Raw genomic sequence first — 18,342 nt, 5'->3', positions numbered from 1 at the left:
ATGCTGCAGAAACAGGGCGGGTCTTAGGACCCATGGATCCCACTGCTGGTCGAATAATAAAAGTTGGTGGGATCTGTGTGCTGTCGACGTGCGACGAAGCAGACGGAGTGTGTCAAAGTGTCCGTGTCCAGCCCTTCCGCCGCCGTGTGCACATTGCAGTGGTGCAGCAAACAACAGCAGCAGCAGCAGCAGCCGGCCGCGGGGCTGTGCGTGCGTTCAGCCGCTGGGGGTGGGGAGAGGGTACTAGAGGCTGGTCTATCCGTGTTTTCCGGAAGAGAGGGTGTGAAACATGGGACACATCTCAGGTCAGCTGCTGATCCCGGCACACACATATACACACACAGACAGTCACTCACACCTAGCAGAGAAGAAGCCCGCGTTTCTGTCAGTCAGCGCCAACGATCGGCTGTGAAGAGGAGTCAAAACAGGCGCCCCTTCCACACGGGACATCCCTCTGGATCCCTTTGACTGGAACAATTAAAGGGACTCGAGCACGCCCGGGTGAGTGAAACTTTTAAGATCATCTCATTCCCTGGTGCCCTCGCGTTCGGTGACAGCCGGTGCTGTGTCTGGTCTGCGTGGGGTAAAGTGAAGCCGAATGTGCAATGCAGATGGATCTGACCGCACGTGTTTCCCGATCGTGTTTTATTGACGTTGGGTGCCTCTGCAGATTGTTGCACTGGATTCGGAGCGCGTGTGATGCGCCACCGATCTGTGCCATGATGCACCTGGCATATGGTGATGTTGCCCGACATAGGAACGAATTTGATTGATTGACTGACACACTGTGGGGGACCCAACCCCTCCTGTAACTGCAGAATTTCTTCTTAGTTTGCTATCTAGTAGTCCAGTTACACACTCTGGTGCCAGGTTTGATTAATCTATTAGTCAGTCAGCCAAAGACTAAGTATTGAAGTCATTTATTATGCAAATATCCCAGAATTTTGCTGCTCCCAACTTCAAAAATGCGAGGATTTTCATCTTTTTTTAGAAAATAATAATAATAATAATAATTTGAATATTGGATATATCAGTATATGCAGTATGCATAGCAGTATATGTTTCTGTTGCTTAATCTGACCAAAACAGAAACATATACTGCGTTGAATATTTCATTGACAAAATAAACAAATGATTGTATTGCAGCTCTGTGGACAAAGATCTGTGGGGCCCAGGTGTAACTGCCTGCATTGAAGATATAACAACTGTGCAAGTAAAAAGGTTTTTTATTGAGAATTGATCTTATTCCTCTGAGAGCCACTCAGATTGCCTCTGTGAAAGCCACGAATAGTCGTATTGAAAGTGTCTGATTAAAACAAGTGAAGGCTTCATGTACAACTTAAGTGGTGCTCATTTTAGACTATTTACGGGTTGTTTCATCTCACTTTCATGAGGCACAGTGCTGAATTGTTCCCTTTGAAGTCACTTGAAAGATGAGATGACTCCACTCCTCTGACGGTGCACCTCCACGTCCAGTCAGTGGGAACATGATTGACTGGCAACAAATTACTGCCACATGCCCTCTTTCGTCCTTCCCCTCACACTAATCAATTAGCAGAGTGAGGCACCGGTGTTTGCTCAGCAGAGAGACACCAGTTTCAGTTTTGTTTGGTAGAAAATATGACAGGCTGGCGCTTAGAATGAGCTCAGCTGAATTGGTCGGCGGCAGTTCTTGCAACAGCGCTAATGTATTTGTGAGTGTTGCTGCTGTGCAGTTCAACTTCCCTCTTGGGCCAGCGGCTTTATGAGAGCGTCATCAGAAATGGGACCACGAGTGTTAACGGTAAGATGCAGGGGCTGAGAGCTGAGAGCTGAGAGGAACACTGAAAGACACTCGAGTCTGAACAAACCGGCGACAAGTGGCTGAATTGCATTTTGTCCTGATGTGCACGCTTTGATGAACGTTGCTGAAAAATTGTGGTTTGTCTAGTCATGTGTAAGAAGAACAAAATAAAAGACAGCTGAAAGTTCCCAGAAATGAATGGTGCTTTGCAAATAGCTGTTTATTTAGTGTGGATTTTTGCTCAATTTCCATTTTTTGTTTTGATTGGAAAAAAAAAATCAAGTTTATCGCTTTTGCACTTCAGTTTGCTTCGCCTACTTTAATGCAATGACAGCTTTAACACTCCTCCGAACATTGGCTTTGCTAACCATAATAGAGATGTCCAAGCTCTTTTAGCTTCCCCAGGGAAATTAGTTCCACAAGATCTACGAAAAAATTTCGGCACTGTGTGCGTTTCCTTGTGTGCACAACATTTCTGTGTTAGTGTCTAAAACAAATGTCCGCAACAGTTTTGCACGGAGGCCTGATGATCATTAACACGTATTATGTCAAGAACGGCTCCGCTCTGAGGCTGAGATTATAAGCAGATAAGTCTGCCCCGCGACTGCTCCGTGCTGCTCGCCGAACACTGCTGCTGTACACTGCAGCCTTGCTCCTTGTTTGTATTTTCTATTTGCAGTCATCATACCACTTGATTGTGAGCCCAAAGTCTCTAGCAGAAAGCACATTTCTTTGATATAATCAAACCAAAAGATTTGTGGTCATTTGCTGGATGGCTAATTGCTTGATGTATCACCTAAGTGATGATCATCAGGGGGGCTGCACCTCTATGTCTTTGTGTGTATGTGTGCGGGAGGCACTCAAGCTGGATGAAAATGGAAAGCCGTGCCTGACCTTGACCTAGAGGGGCGTGGCATAGGTGGGATTTGATGCTCTGAAGCTCAAAGGAGGCCTACATTTAAAACAGAATAGGTCGTTTAGAAAAAAAAAAAAAAAAGCTGTTTGCATGAGATTTAGCAGCATAAATACTGTCACAGAGTGGTTCTCTCACAGAGAGGTAAGACAAATCGTAACATGCGACGACACATGTTTTCCAGTCTGGAGTGTTGAGAGGCTCAGGCCTGTTGTATCCACAACAAAGTGCTGTGTATTTGATGTCTCACAGGCTTTCATGTTACAGCTGTGAGAAAAGAACAGCGGCCGCCTCTGCTGTGGAATCAGCCTCCGATTCCTGGAAGCTCTCATGGTGTGTTTGAGAAGCTCCGCTTCCATGGAATCACTCCAGGGTCCCAAGGTGGACGGAAACACCAAGTTAACAGCGTAACAGACGAGCTCTCCAGTAGAAAGCAAGCTAAGAAGAGTGTGTGAGCTTTTTTTTTTTGGGGGGGGGGGGGGGTTCAATTACTTGTGAAGGTTGTGCTATTCTGTAGTTTTATGTGTTGTTTGCCTTTCCTGCCAATGCACCTGCTGTCAGTCACTTGCCAAACTGTTCAACCTGTCAATCTTTTCTTCAGTTCATGGTCTATAGTCATTGCTCCCTCACCAACAACTTTCAAGGCTGAAAACTAAAGCCAAGGTAGAAGTGCCAAAAACTGCAGTTCCTCAAATGGCCAATTAAGCGCTGGCTTCAAAAGCGAGTCATTCCTCATAGACCTTGACCATGTCCAATTGTCCAGCAGAAATAAAAATGTTTGCAGCCTGTTTTGGTTTCCAAAGCTAATTTCCCAATTTAAAACAACTACACCGGTCTTATTTTTATATGACTCTTTTAAAATATAACAAGTTAGGCATAATTAAGGGCGTGGTCATCTTGAGTGACAGTTGGATGGCTCCACATATTGCTAGCTGTCTGAATGGTCCGTCCCGCCCCGTCTCCGTTCAACCTCTACATCCTTGGCCCCTTTTCTGATCAGGTGGGAGTTAGGCAATCCTAACATGGTGACCGCTGTAGCAGCCACACCGAGCTTTTAAAAAAAAAAAGAACTTATGGATGACGTCATGGAAGGTTTGCGCATCTTTATATCAGGTCACATCCCTCACTCTATTAAAGGTACACAAACACATTGCATCCTTTCACTAATGAGCGAATCGCTGCTCCCCATCTGCCCGGTGACGAAGGAATAAACAGAACATAACTGATCCTTACTGTTGCTATGCTCTTCGGCCCTTTTTTCTATTAGGTGACCATGCCACCAGTGAGGACAAATGAGTCTTAGGTAAAGGATGCAGACAGACATATACCACATTAAAAGGACAAAGTTACATCCAGTGTTAAATAACCTCCATTGTGCTCTCAGTGCTTTAAATGAATAAATATTTTATCAATGCTGATTTGAATGCATAATCACACCGCTTCCTGTGTTCTGACACCACACTACATAATAAAAACGCAAATGCCAGCACAATATGAGTCTGGGATTCAGCCGGGAAACGCAAAGATCGGACCCTAAAGACCCATTTCACTTCCTCATACCGCATGGACCCTGCAGCAGACTGTGGCATCGTGGCCACTTTGCTTTCTTTACCTTGTTTTACAGCCGGAGTCAGAAAATACAGATATTGAGAGACTGTCACTATTGCGTCATCAGATAAGCAGAAACGAGTCGCATTCAAATTTTGGCGGAAGTGCATTTATTTATTATGCCAAATTTAAAAATGTTCTCACAAGCCCTTCTTAAAGAGTTTACCCATATGACCTGAGGAAGATTTCTGCATGATGACTTGCTACATATGGCTACTGTTAGTCACTATAGGCGTGCCTTTAGTGCCTTTTTCAATCCCTTGGCTGCATGATCTTCAAGCTAGGGCTGACTAGGTGTTTTGCATTTGGTAAAAGAATGCAAATGGTTTTAAATGTGTTAAATATCCTCTAGATTTCTAGCCTCACGTAGTCAGACCCAATTTTCATTCGAAAGTGAGTCTGGTAACACTCCACTGGGGTTTCATTATGGAGCAACTGCTACAGAGTAAAAGATAACTTTTGTACGCAAGTGGATAGTCTTGCAAACAAATATGTGACATTAAGGCACTTTCTCAAATGCCTTAATTGCTTTGTTGGTCCCCTAAAGTTATTTCACTGCTAATATCTTTTACAACAGATGTGATAATGGACCCTGAACAGCTTCCTTATCTGGCAGCAGCAATTCCACGGCCTCAAATGATTTATAGACGGGGGACATTGGTCTGGCTTCCAGGCTGCTAGATTCCTGGCCCTTAGAAGATCCCGGAACTGTCCATATTGCACCGCCATAATGTTGACTATTGGTTCTGAGTGGCGTCATAGTGACATTGTGAACTGAAGGCAGAGTAGCAGGGAACGGGGTATGTCTCTGTGACTGAATGGTACCTTTAACACTTGCACCTTTGCCCCATATTCTAAATATGATCTCAAATGCAAACGACACTAAAAGAAACATAATTAGGACGCCCAAAGTGTCAGTTACAAGTGTTTTTTGGGTGTTTGCAGGGAGTGAATACATGAATACATTTACAAGTCCTCATTAGTTTGTTCTGTAGCAGGCGCGTGGCCACATCTGCATATTAGGCCTCATTATTCAAAGCACGACCAGTAAGGACTCTAGGGGTTCTCAGATCTCTCAGTTAACCTCATCCAAGTGCTATCCTGCGCTCCACCCCATTTGCACTTCTCCCCCGTTCCTGTTAGCCTGTGTACGAGAGACACCAGCGTTCATGAGACGCAGAGCAGGTATCCTTATGTCCAAACATGTCTAAGGTGTACGAAGACAAAAACTTAATTGCTTTTTTGGAGTTTTTAGACCTGTGTGAATGTTTTTTCTCCAACCTCTTATAAAAGAAGTCTGAATTTCCTTTAAAAGCATTGTTAAGATGAAAAGTTAGTCAGTAAAGTGACAGAGTTCATTCTAATCCGTAGACACAGACAATTATCTCTTAAAGCTCTTAAAGCTTTACTTCTATTAATGTCCTCCTAGTTCCAGATGTTACTCTGTGCTCCCGTTTGCTCTGCTGTTATTTCTATGTGGCCAGTGAGCTAAGTGTAATAATTGATGGCTGGTTGAGTTTGTGTCCTTCCCCTAGAGAGGCTGTCTGTGTGCTGTCCAAAACCCCAGCATTTCCTCTGCGGTGGCTTGTCATAGCGGGCTCCATTGGGTATACTATAGACAGCCAAAACCCTGCCTCCTATCCAGGTTAGCCCCCTGCTCCACACATGAGTGACACTTCATTTCCTTCCATTGCGGCTGACGGTGTGCAGAAAGGTTTTGGCTTAAGCTTAAATGCTCCATGGCTAAAATGGCAAATGCATATCTCTGTGATTTCACATGAAAGCCCACACGCTCACAGAGTCGTATGTAGTTTACCACCCAACCCACATATGACAGCTATGTGATACATACAGTAGTAATGAGAAATGTATTAACAGATGGTGTTTTCTTTGTTTACATCTGAGTGATACATGGTGGGACTTGGGTTTAACTGAGTGGATAGTTTTTCTGTTACGGCCAGGTGTGTGTTGCACAGAAAAGCAGGGGGTGTTTGGCACACTCTGGCTTCTACACAAGAAAAGAAATGGATTTGTTCCATCTCCTTGAAGCTGTCTGCTTTCCAGTCCCTGCTCATCCATCTACACGTATGCAGCGTTGCTTTAGAGATGCTGGTGCCGGCCTGTTTGTCAGTCCACCACTTTGGTGCAGACTGAAATACATTGATTCCCATTAGATTTGGTTTGTTAACCCCCCCCCGCCCCCCAGAGGCTGAAACCTAATGAATCACTAGCAGGTTGACATTTATAGTTTAGAGTGAGATTGCTTTTGGGTTGATTGGAAATTGGTTTGAATGTTCATGTCCCCCTAGGGAAGAATTATTCTAACTTTGTTGATCCCTTTTTATTTTGCACCATCATGCCATGTTTAGTTCAGGTCTAATTTATTCCACCATGTTCTAACAGCAAATTATTTCTTCATTATTCTTTGTGCAGTACATTTAAAAAAAAGTTTTTAACTGCCTGTGCGTCTGTAAATTGTGTGTGCAGTGGCGGTGGAGGAGGCTTGGGCAGATTGTCTCCTACTGCTTAGCAGTGACAGCGTTGCCGGGGGAGGAATCTGCTCTCATAGCTCCAAAGACAAGCTTGTGATTTCAGGGAGTTCTGCCAGCTAAAGAGAAGGAGCTTAAACCTCTGCTAAGATCTCTGCTGACAGTACCCCCCTCTTCAGCTTCTCTATTCCATATGACAAGCTTTACTATTTCTGCTCAGGTGGCCTTGCATAGCAATAGCCCTATATAAATATCTCTCTGTGTGGATGGTGGAATTGCACGAAAGAGCAGAGCCGGTAGTCTTTTTAATAATATCCTGGAGGAGTGAGAAGCAGAATCTGACCCCGAGCCAGCTGACACCTGCGCTCTCCCGTCGAGAAAGAAGCCTATTTTAGTGAACAAACCATTCCTAAAATCCATTCCAGTTCTGGAGAATTGACCAACTCTGGCTCTCCTCCCCGAGCTCCCGCATCAAAATTTCTCTTTGTAGCTTACACCAGGGTGGAGAATAAGAGACTCTTGGATGCTGGCGTTAACATCACTGATGAAGGGAGAAAGAGGCTCACAGATCAGAGCGCTGAAATCCTTGCATTTCTCAGGAATGCATCTGGCCCTCATGCTGTTGGAACAAAAAAACATAACTGGCACGACGGAGCTGAGAAAAAAGCTGCTAACATTATTCACTAATCGCCGTCAGTTAATGTAAAAACACGTCTTCTGAAATAGAGAAATTGAGTCTTGTGTAGTAGAGGTTGAAGGCTGCTTAATTGTAGTGGCTCTGTGTACTTCTCCGTCTCCTACGGTACCCTGAAGAGGACGAATAATAAAAAAAAATAATTGTTCAGAAATTCAGACATCATATAAAACTGGAATACTCTTCATAAGTTGACGCTGAAAAAACAACAACACATTTTTGCACATTTCCTTGACAACTCACTGAATGATTTTACTTACCCAGCGTGCAGTCACATTGTCTGGCCACTCAGATGGAGGCCCCAGATTAATGGGTGTCATTTTGGTGGCGAGATTAGTAAGCATGATAGCTGAGGAAGGAGAGAAGAGTGAGGAAAAACCAGGCTGCATGTCATTATTAAGTCATATCGTCTTTGCAGCAATTTCATAGAACATGGCAGCTTCTCTTAATATCGAGGAGGCCAGATTGTTGCAGTTTATCTATCAGTTTATCGTTGCAACTCTAGCATTAAGCCATCAAAGGCAGAGGTGTTTGACGCAACTTTGATTTCCCAACTTTTGTCACATTAGTCTTTTTACTATTTGCTGGTGTCACGTACAGGGTGTCAAAGAGGCTCGACCGGAATAATGAGCTTTGTAAGGCAAATGAACTCTGAATAATGCAAATAGCGATCATCTGTCTTCAGGGAGTAACATCATTAAGATGAGTCATCAAAGCGCTGCTGGGCTAAACATTCTTTCCCTCTGTGATACCAGCAGCTCGCTCATGGCGATGCCTTCGTAGTCGTCTGCCTGTGACCTTTACCCCGCACAAAGAACACAACCACATATCTTCCTTTGTTTTTTTTCAGGTTTAATTAGCTTTGATGCATATTTTAGGAAGCTGTTCCGAAGAGATAAGGGCTCAAAAAATAACATATGTTTTGATGTCTGAACTGCAGAGAGAAACAAATATGGTGGAGAATAGTGTTCATTGTAGGGTCTCTGAAATACCATTTAGGAAAGAGCTTACTTCAGCCAGCTGAGAATGTAGCGGTGAGCACATGAGACCAACATCAAGGGCCAGACTAAGTCCCAGGAGGAAATGGCTAAGTGTCCATAACATGGCGAGTGTAATTATGTGGTAAATTGTGCTGATTAGATCATTATACGCAGTTACGGGCTGTGAAATATAGCCGTGTTGCCATTTCAGACACCTGTGTTGTCACCTTCACCTGCATGGCTTCACGCACATGTTCGCGCCGTCAGGTCACACTCATTAGACCATAAACACACATGAAAGACATAAAGACGCACCTGAGGGTAAAACACCTGTGTGCTTTGTGAGGGGAGGATGTGGGTTTAATTAGTGCGCCTCTGTAGATCATCATCTTAGGATGGCAGTCCTCCAGCGTATGGTAAAGTGTTTCAAGCACTGTCATGTGTGAAATGTACATACTTTAGAGTTAACCACGGTGCATACACACACCATGCTCTCAGACTTGTAGCTTCTATCATTTTTTTTATTTTTTTTGATGCACCCTTACATGTGGAGTAATGATGCTGCATGGTCTCGTGGGACTGGTTTTGCACGACAGATCTCACAGCGATATTTCTAATGAGAGGATGCAGGAAATTGCATATATTTGGAAAATCAATCCAAGGATTTTATGAATCAGTGATTTTTTGTTTTAGTCGAGCCCTGTGGTTGACCTTAAACTATTGAAGATAAGCTTAGTTTTAGATGACCTCAATTACCAGAGGATGAATCAGAGGAGGAAAGACTGTGTTGGTCCCCTGACCCTTGACCTTTTCTCCAACGCTGACATTAGGTTGCTGTTGGTGAAATATAACTGGATAGATCACATTTAAAATTTCATACACACATCCCTTTAAGATGAATTACAAAAACAATTTTAAAAAAATTTTTTTTATTATTATTTATGTGCCTTAAAGATGTGATTGGTCCCTTAATACATGGACATGCCTTCAGGCACACTGCCTCAAATAGTGCCGACTGTATTTACTGTACACTGGTGAATGGTAAAAGCTGGCCTTGTTTTCTAGCTAGAACTCACAGCTTTATACACAGCTCTGGATACTGATTTAGCGAGACGATAGCAATCTGCAGCCAGCACCAGCTTCTGTGCATCAGGACTGACCTGGCAGCATGCCCTCCACCTGATCACAGGTTTCTAACAGCGATGAGAACGGATAGCTATCACTGGGCTATTCTGCCTCTCTGAGGGATTTAAGAGTATGACTCCCAAGGGAAAAGATAGATGGCTTCTCATTTCCCGCAGCAAGGGATTAATCCTCTGCAGGTTCCACATCATCACAGATTTCCAGCATCATGATTTCAAAAGCACTGATTGCATTGTGCTTCACTTCTATATTAACTCTTGGTATCACTTCTGGACTTGACCCTGTCTAAAATTAGATGATTAGCTAGTAGCGGGTCCAGCCACCGGCAAGCCTGGGCAGAGTCACAAGGACAGAGGGCGGGGCCACAATCAAGACCTGTCCCACTTGGTGAATCCTAGATGGCACAAATCTGCAGATCAGCTGGCATCCCTCTGGGGAGGGGGAATGGGGGGTGGGGTGGGGGCGGCGTTGATTCTAGGCTGGTCTGTCCTTGTTAGAGGCACCCTTGTCAGGCGACATTTCTAGGATTCCAGCAAGGTCAGCCGTGGTAGAAGCTGCAGGCTCATTGTCAGTGTGAGTAGAGGAGAAATAATTGGCTCATCCAACATGCCAGTTTGCACTCTTATATCCTGTGTAATCCGAGGCTTATTATTGCCTGTGGCAGCCAACCGAGAGGGTGGCCCCGGATTTGTTTGGGATTGTCCCAGAGTGTATTTCTCTCCAGTCAAATTGATCACTTCTCATGGACTCTGTGTCCAGCTGTTTGCCCGGGGCGAGAGAAGCTACCTGCTTTGTCCATAACATCCCATTGATTGGCTTCACAGGGATGTGTTTAACAGGTTTACGGACACATTTAGTTACATGTCGTACAGTTGCCTGCTAATCCTCTGGATTAAATTAAAGAGTTCCAGAGATTAGTCTGTGACAGGTGAACATACTGGAAACTGCTTTCTGCTGAAAAATACAGCGAGTATGGTGTTTGTTCCTGTGTGTCTAAAGGAAGAGTTTGTGGAGGTGGTTTTGTTGACAGACGTGAACTTCCAGTGCTGTCAGTTCATCAGCAATATGTAAATTGACTTTTTGTTTGAGACAGGACCGTGTTCCCATTGAGTTTTCTTGAGTACATACTGAACATTTTCAGTCATTCCACCCAATTCATCGTCCTTTTGAATTAAACAGGAAGTCCTTTGTGACGTGAACTATAAATGCATTAAATTATTGCTAATCCCTTGAGATTTCCCCAAATTTGGTGAATGTGTCAGTGTCCCTCTTGGGACGAGTTGCAGTCACTTGGAGGATCTTTCTGAATTTTTCATTTCATCGAGCGCCATCATCAGGTCAAAAAACACTTGAGACTTCCTTACACTTCTCCCTGCAGCTGCTGGTTTGATGAAATGAGAGTCATTGAGTCTGATGTGTCATTCCTAGTCTGTTGTTGTCAGAATTGGCCGTCATGATCAGTTGATGGCTGATTAGGTTCTCTCACTGTTTCCAGAGGCCCTTAAGACGCTGTACACTGCTCCATATGAATGAGGCTCATTCAATCAAAGATGGTGAGGCATAAGCTCTGTCAACTGTTTGCTACCACAGGAGGAACATTGGGAAAAGATCATTTCATTGTGCACATGCGCGTGAATAGGAGCAAGAAATGTCTTCCTTCCTTTCCCAAAAAAAAATAATTCAAGTTTGTGGGTTTTTGTGAGTGGGCAGGTGTGTGTGTACATGCACAAAAAAGGTCTACACACTGTTCCCTTGGCTCTCTCTATCATCCACCAGGAGCGGTCGGTTGACATTCCTACTGGGCTTTCCTCCCTGCCTATACCTGCTTTTTTTCTCCCCCCAGCGGTAAAAGTGACCTATCCTTCATTTGAGTACAATAAAATGTGGCAGGAGAAGACAAAAGGAGAAAGACCTGATCAACCTGTGCGCCAAAGGAGAGCGGAGCTGCAGGAAGGAAAAACCTCTTACATGATATTAATAAGCTTTAGATGATGAATTGGTTTTGGCTGAACCTTTTATTAAATATGGGATAGGAGCCAGGGAGAGTTGTGTCCGTAGTCAGTAAAACCTTGCATTAAAAATCTGCTTTCCTTATTGTTTTTTAACAAGATTCTTACTGCAAGAGATTTTCTTATCACTTAAATGTATGACCACCGTTTCCACCAGTTCAACACAGCCAATGCTGGATTTAGAGCGCTGAGTCTTTATTATTTTGCTATTAGTTTGACATTATAATAGTCACAAATTAGGACTAAATATTGTGTATGGGCAGGTTTGTGATGATTATATCCGCTTCAGCACGGCAAGGTCTGCACTGATGGTCAACTGTGACACTAATGTGCCTAAATTGTCTATTTAGTATATGCCATTGTATAAATGAAGTTAATTTGATTGCAGTGCCCTTTAATTAGACTCCCAGTCATTCCTGACATTTGTCCTTTAATCAGCTCTGAATAGTTTTGTGATGATGTGAGCAATGGGGATAAAGCTGCGCGTAGCCGTTGCAGTATATTGTATTGTTGAAGTCAACCATAATTGGCCTCCTCGCACTGATGTTAACTTTTGATTAGGACCAAGATACAAATGGCACATGCACAGCATATACAGGGGACCCAGCAGTCTGTTGTATGTGTGCTGCCTCAGCATGAGTAGCACTATAAATGGTTATCATTTGGTCCTCTCTGTAGTGAAAGATCAAAGATCAGAGATTCAGTGTGTACTTTTAACCTCAAGATAAGACATTTAATTTCTCTTGATCAGTTGACATTTACATAGTTGTTGGTGCAGTGACATAACAGCAAGTCCTCCTACACAACTGTACAGCTGTTTTTTTTTTTTCATCCTACCCTCTGCTACACAGGCTAAAGCTGCCACTGTTAAACTCCCCACGTTTAACAAAGAACCTGTTTGTCATACTATTTTGTTTGTTAAGCTTAAAGGACTAATAATTATGGTTAAGTTAATGAGCAATTGCATTTATTGGTTTGATGCTGGAAGTTGACAGCTGTCTCCTGTGTTAAAGTCCAATGGTTTGTCGACCCCTCCATCCACCCACCCAAATTCTTCTCTATACAGAGATTGTATGGCTTTATATTTGCATCTCCTGGCTTTCTCATTTGCTCCTCTAATTGTGGAAATCCGTAACTGCCACAATCTTTGTAGAACCTGACTGTTAATTTCTTTAATTATTGTTTCACCTACCAGCTGTTTTAGAAAAAGTCCTCCACAGAAGCTAGACAGTATCATAAGGTTTTACAACGGTGATTAATTTGGTCTATGAGTCACCAGGTCATAGTGAAACACAATCACCCATAATATTTGTCTGTAGTTATTCTTGTGTCTAACGGTCTAGTCATGCCAATTTGCAGTTTACCACCAGGTAAGACGGAGAAAAGCCACAAATACTCATTTATTCACCTTGGCTTTTGATCAGTATGCTCTAATTGAATGATTGTGTACAACAAATATATCCATACATGCCTCTGCTTTTGCAACATTTAGATGACCTCTGTAAGGCATCTTTAACTTTCTTACTGAGGAATCACTGTAGGCATGCACCCACAGTATGGCGTCTGTCAATATGTGCTCTCTTCCGCACCAGGAGTTTCCGGTTTGTCAATATCACCATATGCTATATGCGTCCAGTCTTACAACACAGACCTTCCTAGAAACCCTGACGAAATGGCACTCCCCTCATCTCTCAGTATGTTTTAATGTTTTAAGTAATACAAAAAAAAGACAGTTTTAGCTAAAGTTATTACAATGCAGATTGCCTCCAAATCACATCTTTGTAATCAGAGCACAATCAAGTTGATTGCATTTGATCCCGACATGTTGAAGTGCACCTCCCTTAAATTGTTCAGTTTCAGGTGACGGCGAAGAAGGACCTCGCTGCTGCTTAGCTTTTGAAGGCAGAGAGAACCAAACGTGTGCTTTCTACACACAGCCGTGCCCTCGACACCCAACTGCTCCTTGTATACTGCAGTTACACGGATAAAAACTGTATTTTTCAGAAATCGTGAATCACTGCAGGGCTGCCAGGTCAGACGCTTGCATCAGATAAACCGAGAAGCTTTCAGCCCTCTGTGCACCGTGTCTGCTCCTTGCATTTTGTCAAGGACCCCAGAGGAGTTACAGAACAACATGGGAAAACATACGCACAACCATGTATGAACAGCCTTGTGAAGTATTCTTTAGGTACATTAGTATTTTCTTTATATCTTTCTTTCCAATGAATAAAGGATTTCATTTAGGTTTTGGCCCTGGGAGGCTCTGTTTGCTGTCTGCAATTGATGGGAGAGACAAATTGAAGGCAGGTTAAGGGTGGAAGTGGTTTACTAATGGAAGCCAAATGGATTCATTTGTTCCCCCTCCACAGCCCACTCTCCCCTCTTACTATAATTTACTCTGCTGAAGCTTCTTCTGTCTATACCGAGTTGAAAGAAGGCATTGAAAACTCTTTATATTCTAAAGCAGATCTCATTGATTTAATCTGTCCACGTTTTCCCTCGGCTTATTTACTTAATTATAGAAAGATGTTGTATAATTATGAGCTTGAAATATGGAAACTAATTTTGTTTAGAGAATGCATCACTCTTCTTAATCGTCTTCATTTGCTGCAGAAGAATTTATTTCCTATTTCCTATTATTTCTACTGCACGCAAATTTAATATATATTTTTTACGTTTAAATATGAATTTTACTGTAAATATGCGAATGGGAAGGAAGAAGAAGCTCAAAAAAATTGTCGTCACTACTGCTCTAGAAGAATATCAACGTACAGAAGTCTTTATTGTAGTACCAAGTGACTAATGTAGCCACGCACATGTCATAATAGATGGCTTATGTCAGTGTAGATGTCGCTGATATCTTTTTCAAAGGTAAGACACTGTGGGCATTTTTGGCCATGCTTGGGGTCAGCACACACATCAGTCAGCCTTCACCGCCAATGACCGGGTCACTGTAGTTGTCTAGCCCCCACATTTTGAAACTCTCTCAGACCCTTGCCCATGCTTTCTACTACCATAACATCGACCTCAAGTATTGACTGCTTACTTGCTGCCTAATATGTTGTTGTTGTTGTAGTTCTGCTGTCAGTGCTATTCATGTCATTGGTAATCGGTGTCCTGCTAGACAAAGAAATTGTTAGTCTGTGTAGCTCATATTTGAATTTGATAGTTCAAGTCCTCACTTAGTTTGAGTCTTATCAGAATGTGGTCCTGGAGACACCTACTGATACACTAACTATGCTGTACCACTAAGGCAGTTTTTGAACAAGTAATTGTTTTAGCCCGGAGGCCAGCCCGACTTCCCCTGCCAACAGAATTTTGCGTCAGAAAGCCTTTCAGGGGTCTCACCATTGGGAACTGATTATGCTCCGGCAAAGATCTGCCAGGCCAATCAAATCACTTAGCTGGGCTTTATGTGGCGATGGACAGAACAGTAACAGCGACTTAGTCATACCAGTCATCTGAGCGATGTGGAGTTGAATTTGTTTACAATAAAATGGCACTGATTGGTAAGACCTCCAATTGTATGCAGTGCTGCTTTTATCTTGGTATTGGTTGAAACACTCATATAACATAAAATCCAAACGACGTGTTACCACTCATATTCTGAGGACTGAGTCTGGCTACGCTAAGCTAACGTTGTGCGGTAGCTAACTATGATTATTATTGCTACGTGATCGGCATTTTTTCACTTCTGATAATCACTTAGCAGTGGTGGGCCTCCACAATTAAAACTGCAGGCGGCTGAAGCTTGTTTTGATTTTCTTGAACCCACAATTTGGTTGGAAATCTACTTAGAAAGCCATTATCACGGGCTTTCCAGGAAAAGCTGGATATTGTGAGGAAATGCCGCCCAGCCTTGTTGCTAGCTAGACTGACCCAGCCGGAAAAAGGGTACTTCTGCCTGCCACTTTCAGGTCAGCAACTACGAGCACTGTCCTTGGCTGAAAGGCTCCGAGGAGAACTCGAAATTGTTTCTTATATTCTGGTGAGTAAAATGAATTTTATTGGTGGTGTCATAACAATCGTATTAAGAGGTGTTTTGAATAAGGTTGGAGGTCATTGAAGGCCTAGGTGGAAGATCCACGGCCTTCCACTGTCACATAGCAACAGTAATTAGGCTAATTAACAACACTTCATTTCTCAAATGGTCAAGAAGTTTATTCTTCTGCATGTGTGTTGTTAAATGTTATCTTCATGGTCACACACATCCATTGTGGCTTTTAATTTGTACTTTCCATTAATTTGTTTTTAAGTTTGCAAAGTGTTTTGGACATGTGGTTGGATTTATGTCTTGCAGTGTGATGAGCTCTACTGGCTACTGATAAACCTTATCTTTAAAATACATATATCACTGTTGTTTTCTTTGAAGACTGAAGATATTAAATTGTGCAGAAAAGATATCAAGCCCTTTAATTTTATTACCAGCCACAAGCAGTTGTTTTGATAGCTAAAGAATATATCCACCATGATCATGAAGGGTTTAATGAATTGGTAGCATGTTGTTGCATTTCTGGGAGACATTACTCCAGTTGTCATGTGTTAAACTGGAAGATGACAATAAATAATAAACATTTACACCATGTACGGAGCTTAGTTTAATTTAACCGTGTAACGGGCAAAATATGTCACAGCTGAGGGTAGAGAAAAAAAAAAAGTGTTTCATTTTATCTCAAGCATATCTCTGACTAGATGGATCGGAGCAATGGAAATAAAAAGGTTAGATGAGAAAGGAAATATGAAACCTAATTTAAAAAAAAAAAATTGTCCTGCAATAATGGAAATGTGTGGTTACCTGCGTCTGTAAACAAATAAAAGTCACGGTGCAGCTAAAATTAATAACCAGACCACTCCTCCGCCTCCCACCTCTGCCAGGATATTGCTCACACATGCAGAGGGCTGAATGCTGCTGCAGTGGAGAGAACCGTTTCAAGAGACACATAATCGCTAGTTGAGTTAAGAATTAGAAAAATATGACAGTTCCTCTTTGTTTTCTCAAATGAGTCAGGAATCAAATAATGAATTTCTCCTTGCTGCTGGCAGTTAAAGTTTCTTTTTTTTTCTTTCTCCCCCTAGCACTCGCAATTTACATAGTCTGAATAACAGTCATTTGAACTATGCAAATGGAGGTAGGCAAATTATGATGTGTGTGTGTTCCATGGGCTCCTGGCAGTCCTGACACATACAAGGACCAACATACAATATATCATTTATGACAAGCCATTATCCCTGTATGAATAGAGAATAATTTACTGGATAACAGTTGTGGATGAAAGCTACCATTTTTTTTTTAGAACATTACGTTTTTGCTCCTCCAATCTGCGGAAGTGTAGTTTTTGTGTTGTCATTGTTACAGCCGATAGCTATGTCATGTTAGCCCTCTAGTTATATTTTAATATACATGTATTATCTTAAAGCTACAACTGCTACTGCTACTACTGTTTTTGTCCAACTGGCAAATCTGTGTATTATGCTTAGAGCTCAGAGCACCACTGTGCATAAATCCAGCTTTGCAAAGCAGCAAGAGTGTAGATTCTTAGTCCTCTTAATTGTGAAACAGAACTGTGACATCTGTTGATTCACTTCAACATTATACCACTGTTATTCACTATTAAATCTTTGTATCATCACTGGCGTTTTGAGGGAAACATGAATGCATCCTGGAATATGTTCGACAGCTTTTGTATTGTAAGACATTGTCAGGCAAAACTACTAACATGCCCTCATTAGTCATAACATCATGATCACTTTGTATAACCACCTAATATTTAGGTCCCCCTTCTGCCACCAAAACGGCCCTGACCCGTTTAGCAACAGATCCTTTAAGCCCTGCCACTTGCGATGTGGTGCCTCCATGGTGGAACTTGTTTATCCAGCACATCCCACAGATGCTTGATTGGACTGCCCTCTGGAGACTTTGGTGAATGGGATTGTGTTGATATAGCACTTTTCTTCCTTTTGGAGCTCAAAGTGTTTTACAGTCACAATGTCACATTTACCCGCACACATTCACACGACAGTGCCGAGCATCCGAGGTTCAGTGTCTTGCTCAAGGACAGTTTAGTATGTGATCCATTTGCCAAGGATTGAAAAAACCTGCTCTTGTTAGTGAGCCTCAGTCTGATTTGGAGGCCATGTCAACACCTTGAGTTCCTCAATCCATTCCTGGTCCCTTTTCTGTTGTGGCAGGGTGTAAACAGCCACTGCCATCCGAGAATACTGCTTCATACGTGTCAAAGTCATATCCACAAAGTGCCAGGACTCAAGGTCTCCCCACAGATCATTGTCCAAAGCATCACACTGCCTCCACAGGCTTGCCTTCATCCCATAATGCATCCAGGTGGCATGTGTTATCTCTATGTGATGCAAAACAAAATGTGACTCATCAGACCAGGCCACCTTGCTCCTTTGCTCTGTGGTCCAGTTCTCTTGCTCACATGCCCATTGTATGTGCTGACGCCAGTGGACAGGGGTCGGTGTGGGCACCCTGACAGGTCTGGGGCGATGCAACCTCATCCAAAAAAAAGAAACTGTTTTAACACATTTATGTCAGAACCAGCATTAGATTTCCAGCAATTTGAGCTACTGCAGTTGGTCTGTTTTACAGGACCACAAAAGCCAGCAAATGTACAAACATGCATCAGTGAGCCTTGGCCGACTGGGACTGGGGACACCTCGCAAGAACTAGAGTCTTGGAGATTCTCTGACCCAGTTGTTTAGCCG

At 42.8% G+C, this 18,342-nt stretch overlaps 1 protein-coding gene across 1 annotated transcript in view; it reads left to right on the top strand.

Annotated features, from left to right (window-relative positions):
• The first annotated feature begins 295 nt into the window (after positions 1-295).
• camkk1a (calcium/calmodulin-dependent protein kinase kinase 1, alpha a) overlaps positions 296-18,342 on the top strand; it is a 63,655-nt gene continuing 45,608 nt past the window's right edge. The window contains exon 1 of the mRNA XM_084564783.1: positions 296-501. The gene's annotated coding sequence lies outside the window, so the exon portion shown is untranslated. The remainder of the gene's footprint in view (positions 502-18,342) is intronic.

This window comes from Chelon labrosus (genome assembly GCF_963514085.1).
Source record: "Chelon labrosus genome assembly, chromosome: 17".
Lineage (NCBI taxonomy): Eukaryota > Metazoa > Chordata > Actinopteri > Mugiliformes > Mugilidae > Chelon > Chelon labrosus.
Note: the sequence above shows the minus strand (reverse complement) of the source record. Positions and strands in the feature narration are given on the sequence as shown.